This window comes from Mustela erminea, chromosome 7 (assembly GCF_009829155.1).
Source record: "Mustela erminea isolate mMusErm1 chromosome 7, mMusErm1.Pri, whole genome shotgun sequence".
Taxonomy (NCBI): Eukaryota; Metazoa; Chordata; class Mammalia; order Carnivora; family Mustelidae; genus Mustela; species Mustela erminea.
In genome coordinates this window covers 77165456-77171689 of record NC_045620.1, presented here as the reverse complement: position 1 = coordinate 77171689, position 6234 = coordinate 77165456, and the positions used below count along the sequence as shown (strand labels likewise).

Here is a 6234-nt window from a genome sequence, read left to right as displayed (position 1 = left end):
CCTAAAAATAGATATTATGATGACTTTATGGAAGTTGGATCTGGAGCTTAGAGAATGGATGCCCGGGATCATCCATTAGTCGGTGAAAGTTGGAGTGTGTCCAACTACCCCACTTAACACTCAAACATACTGCCTTGTGGACACACTATTTAACATAAGTTATTTGAAAGACAGAAAGCTCTGGAGCCATATACTGACTCTGGAGTCTTTGCTTAAAGACTGTGCTTAATAATAATTAATATATCTGTGCTTAATATCTATGTTTAATAATATCTGTGCTTAACAATAAGTTGGTGAAAGGAAAAGAGGAAGACAAATGTGATTTGACATTTTATTTTGTTTTATCCTGTGCAAAAGGTGCCTCCTTTGGGCATTTCTCCCTACCACCTCCTCATTGCATTCATATGGAATTAGAAGCAGTAGTTTGGGAAATTCTTTTATAGAAATACCTCTCTTGACTTTGAGGTATAGAAAGAGAAAACTTTGAATGAATATACTTGAAAGTGAACGCTGCATTATATGAGACTTGAAATACATCAGACCTAAAGAGCCTTACTTCTGAGCCTGTTCTTGAAAGGGCCTGAGAAGGCAGAATGAGTCATATAGATGATCGAAATTAAAGAAAAACTGTCCAAAATTCTCATTGACTGCTACATTTCTGAAGTTAGAAAAAGTGAAAAATGTGATTGTACAGCAAGTTTCATCCTGATATCCTTGAAAATGACAGTTCTTAGGAAGGTAGGGAGGGGGCAAGAGAGGAAGACAGGTATACAGAACAAAGAAAATTAAAGTAAAAATTCTTAGAGCTTAGAAAATATTAATTTTAGGCAAGAGAATAAGTGAAATCTTTACTCAGGGAATCAGCAATAATAAGGTTAATTAGTCAATTTTAAAACCTTTGATTTTAGAATCATGATTACATAGATATGGGCAAAATCCTAGCTGTGGTTCTGGGTAGCTCTTTAAGTACTATATGTATGTACCTTATAGTTAAGTATGATATCTGCAATACAAAAAAATTTTGCTCTGGAAAATCTGAAATAGATACCATATACCTTCACTACTTCCTTTTTTGCTCTCCCTTTAACGAATACACACCTAGTGCAGAGTTTGGGTAATGACTGTTTGGTTTCTATTCTGACATCACTTACCTACCTACAGACCTTTGGCCAGTTAATACCTGGGAGAATCCATGATGCTTAGTGCAGTGTTAAGGCCAAATCTATTCTAACTGGTTAGTATCTGTACAATACTGATTTTTTAATGTGACTGATAATACTCCCAGAATCAAGCACTAAACATTTCATAAACATACAAAACTGGTAACAGTAGTTACTACTAGGGATAGAACTTAGATGAAGGAGGGAGGAAGAATTTCTTTTCACCATAGATGGTCTAGTTAAGTTTGTATCATGAGTATATATTGTCTCATCAAAGCAGTAATTTTTTTTCTTAAATTGAGCAAACTTAAATAAACATAGATCTAAGGAATGTATAAAATAATTAATTGAAATAAGCATTTCTATGATTCCCCTTAGAGAAGCAGTATATAGGAATTAATGGCCTCCTATATGCAATATTTGCTTTTTTTAATATTTTATTTATTTATTTGAGAGAGAGAGAATGAGAGAGAGAGAGCATGAGAAGTGCCGAGCAGGGAGTCTGATAAGGGACTCAATCCCACGACTCCAGGATCATGACCTGAGCTGAAGGCAGTCGCTTAACCAACTGAGCCACCCAGGCGTCCTGCAATATTTGTTTTTCCTTAGTGTCTGAGCTGAAAGCCTCTCATCCAATTTAGTATAAGTCAGTATTTGAAACTATTCTGTAAAATCATTCTTTTTTTCATTTTTACTTATGTGCAATAATTCCAAGAGGCTGTGCCTTTATTGCTGCATTTTATAAGTAAGTATAGTGGACTACAAAGGCTTTTTTCTTTTTTTTTAAGATTTTACTTATTTATTTGAGATAGAGAAAGAGAGAACAAGAGAAAGAGCGCATGAACAGAGGGGGAGAGGTGGAAGAAGAAGGAGAAGGAAGGCGCCTGACTCAGGGCACGCAGGGATTGATTCCAGGACCCCAAAATCATGACCTGAGCCAAAGGCAGATGCTTAACTGACTGAGCCAGCCAGGGACTCCTGGACAAAGATATTAACGAGCTTGCTTACAATCACACAGTATGCGAAAGATAGGATTAAAATTTTTCTTTTTTTTTTTAAATTTTATTATTGTTATTTTAAAACATATTTTATTTTTAGGAACAGATTTAGGTACATAGCAAAATTAAGCAGACGGTATGGAGAATTCCCATATAGCTTGTCTCCACACAAGCATAGCTTACCGCGTTAGCATCCTTCAGCAGAATGATACTTTTCTTATAACTGATGAACCCACATTAACATCTTATAATTGCCCTAAGCCCATAGTTTAGATTAGGATTCATTCTTGGTGTTTTATATTCTGTAGGTTTTGCCAAGTATATAATAACACATATCCATTATTATGGTATCATACACAAGTATTTTCAAAGCCTTAAAAATTTCTCTGTACTTCACCTATTCATTCCTCTAAGTTGTGGCAACTACTGATATTTTTACTGTTTCATGGTTTTGTCTTTCCTGAATGTTATATAGTTGGACTCATACAATAATTAACCTTTTCTGACTGGCTTCTTTCACTGAATAATGTGCATTTAAGTTACCTTTATGTCTTTTAATAGCTTGCTGGCTCATTTCTTATTATCACTAAATAACACTCCATTACCGGGATTCACCACAGTTTATCCATTCGCCTACTGATGGACATCGTGGTTGTTTCCAGGTTTTGACAATTATGAACAAAGCTGCTGTAAACACACATGTGCAGGTTTTGGTGTGGATATACATTTTCAGCTCTTTGGGTAGATACCAAGGAACATGATTGCTGGATCATATGGTAAGAGGCTATGTTTAGTTTTGTGGGAAACCTCCAAACTGTGTTTCAAAATGACTCTATCATTTTGCATTCCCACCTGATGAGAATTCCTGATGCTTCACACTTCATCAGCATTTGGTGTTGTCTGCTCTGGAGTTTAGCCACTCTGACAAGTGTATAGTGGTATCTTGTTGTTGTTTTAATTTGCATTTCTCTAATGACATATCGTGTGAAGCGTCTTTTCATATGTGTATTTGCCATCTGTAAATTTCAAAAATTTGGGCCACAAATCTGTGCACATTTTAAAACATTTTAAAACATTTACCAGCAGATGTGGAAGGGGTCAACCTCTAGAATTAGAAGTGAGTGGTGGCTGATGTCTGAGGGCTGAGGGGCTGTGTGTGGACAGGCTGAGACAGATACCAGAGGGCTTGGATCCCAGCTAAATGACAGTATTCCAGTTACTAAACTTACAATGAGTGGACCTTTTGAAAGTCATGATTTTCTTTGGAAAGACTTTTCTTATGTGAAAAATTAATTTTCCCCAGTCATTCTCTTGAATTATCAGGGGGAAAAAACTACAACACTTTGCAGATTGTTAGGTACTGAATTGTACCCCCTAAATTCATATATTAAAGCCCTAATTCTCAATGTGACAGCATTTGGAGATAGGGCCTTTATTGAGGTGATTAATGTGAAATGAGGTCATAAGGGTGGGACCATAATTTCATCAATGTCCTCATAAGAAGCAGAAGAAACACCAGAGATTTGCATGTGCAAAGGCCATGTGAGGACACAGAGAGAAGGCAGCTGTCTGTGAGCCAAGGACAGAGACCTTGGGAGAAACCAACCCTGCCAATATTTTGATTTTGGACTTCCACATGCTTTTGCACTGTGGAAGAATAAATTTCTGTTGTTTAAGGCACCCAGTCTGTGGTGTCTGTTTTGTTATGGCAGCCCTAGTTGACAAAAATACAGCTCAACCAAAATGAAATGAATTTATCCACATTAAGGCACACCCAGGGTATATGTGCTTTATGAAAATTACAAGTTACAAATGGATTCAAGGCAATGCAGTATATTCAGTATCTTCCAGTTTTTCCTAGCTCAGATCTCTCACTGGATATTTTGAGTAGTAATGATTAAATGACTGATTTTTTAAGATATTTTGAATGACCCATAACAAAATGAAGGAATGGGAGAACCCCACATGATGGTAGAACATAAACCTGGTTTACTATAATGCAGTTGTATCATTCCTGAAAATAGAAGAGTTGCATCTTATTCATAGTTGTTTTTTTTTTTTAAAGATTTTATTTATTTATTTGATAGACAGAGATCACAAGTAGGCAGAGAGACAAGCGGGGGGGTGGTGGGGAAGCAGGCTCCCCGCTGAGCAGAGAACCTGATGTGGGGCTCGATTCCAGGACCCTGGGATCATGACCTGAGCCGAAGGCAGAGGCCTTAACCTGCTGAGCACCCGGCGCCCCCCTTAGTTGTCTTTTTACTATAATTTGATGTACACAACATTAAAAGTACTGACATATAGAAGTTTTTACCCCCAACAAAGTAAATTTGGCTCCTGTGAAAACCTCTCTACCAACAGAATATGTGCTAAAAGCATGAAACCTCCAGTATAACATTTTGTCTGATTTAAAATGATTCAAAACATTTAGCAAATGACCTGACAACTAAAGGAACACAGTTGGATTTTCTTGCCTCAAAAACTTTACTTGAATATTTTATATCATGTTAATATATTTTTCCATTTATTTTTAGTTTATTGTAGAAAAACTCAGCTATATCTAGAAATAGAAAGAAAAGCATAATAAAATCCTTCACCATTACCCATCATCAACAATTACCAACACCTGGCACATCTTGTGTTATTTACACTCCTACCTATCTCCTCTTTTTAAGCCATTTCTGAGGAAATCTAAGATGTTGTATTATTTCATCTGTAAATCCTCAGTATGTTTCTTTGAATATATAGTCCTTTTTTTAAGATACCATGTTTTCATTATTATTCCAAAAATTTCTAAATTTTTGGAATAATAATTTATTACAAATTATTCCAAATAATAAATTCCTAATATTGGAAAATTTCCTAATATTGGAATAGATTGGAAAAGATCCAATCATTGTTTAAATTTTACCAATTTTCTCACAAATGCCACAATTGTTTTTACAATTTTTTTAAAAAAAATCAGGAATCAGCTAAGTGCCAAACATTGTAATTAGCTCAAATATCCCTTAATTCCCTTTTAGCATATAAGTCTTCTGTCATCTCTCTCTCTTTTTTTTAATTACTTGCAACTTATTTATTGAATTAGAACTAAGATCCTTTGTCCAGTAGTTTCCTACAGTTGGTTCTTTGCTGATTGCATCCCTCATGTATCTTTTAACATGTTCTTCTCTCTTTTTCAGTAGAGATCATGGAGAGAACATGACTGCCAGTTGACATTCAAGTTGGACCTGGGCACTCAGAGGCTCCTTGCCCTTGTAATGTAGTTCTACCCTCCATTCCAATAGTGAGAACCATTTTCAACGGCTTAGCCTTGAAAGAAAGTAATGTGTTATTGAGATCATCTAGAGGGTATACATGACTGAGCCCAGTTAAGGCCTCTGCACAACTTTTAAGATTCTGGTGGACAGGTGTGGAGATCTACTCATCTGGTGGCCACCCAAGACAAATATCGTAAGTTTTCTTGCTTATTAAACCTGCCACCTAGTTGCCTCGTTAGCGCAGTAGGTAGCCGGTCAGTCTCATAAACCTGCCACCTACCAATCTGAAATGGTTTGCCTCTTTCTTTGGTCTCTACTTGACCTCTGTGTATGAGGCCAGTTTCAATTTCACCTGGGAAATTCCAGAGTTTGTGAGCTAATGTTCTTGTGTATTTTTCTGTAGATTAGAACTGGAGGTGTGATAGGATTCACATTTATCAATTTTTTAGCAATTTTTTAGTAATACTGTTTCATAGATAGAGGTCTCAATTGAGGTGCATGATATGTGTTTGTCTTGTTTTCTGATCTTAACAATAGTTGTTGATCAGTAGCTAGATTAATATATTTGAGTATATAAAATGATATTATAATTCTATCTATTGCATTATTTTGTTATTTGAAGTTTTCCCTTAAAAGTAAACTTCTCATCTGCTGTGTGATTATCCAAAAGAACAGTTATTGTAGAAAACAGTGGGGTACATGTTTAATTTTTTACATTTGTTTCACAGCATAATGAGTCTATTTACCAGCATTGAAGATAATAATGAGTAATTAATATTTTTTAGTATCATGATAAACTCATATATTTAAACGTTT

The 6234-nt window shown here is 35.6% G+C and overlaps 1 pseudogene; it reads left to right on the top strand.

Moving 5' to 3' along the window:
- The first annotated feature begins 606 nt into the window (after window positions 1-606).
- Window positions 607-4156, top strand: LOC116596373 (annotated as a pseudogene).
- The last annotated feature ends 2078 nt before the right edge of the window (window positions 4157-6234 follow it).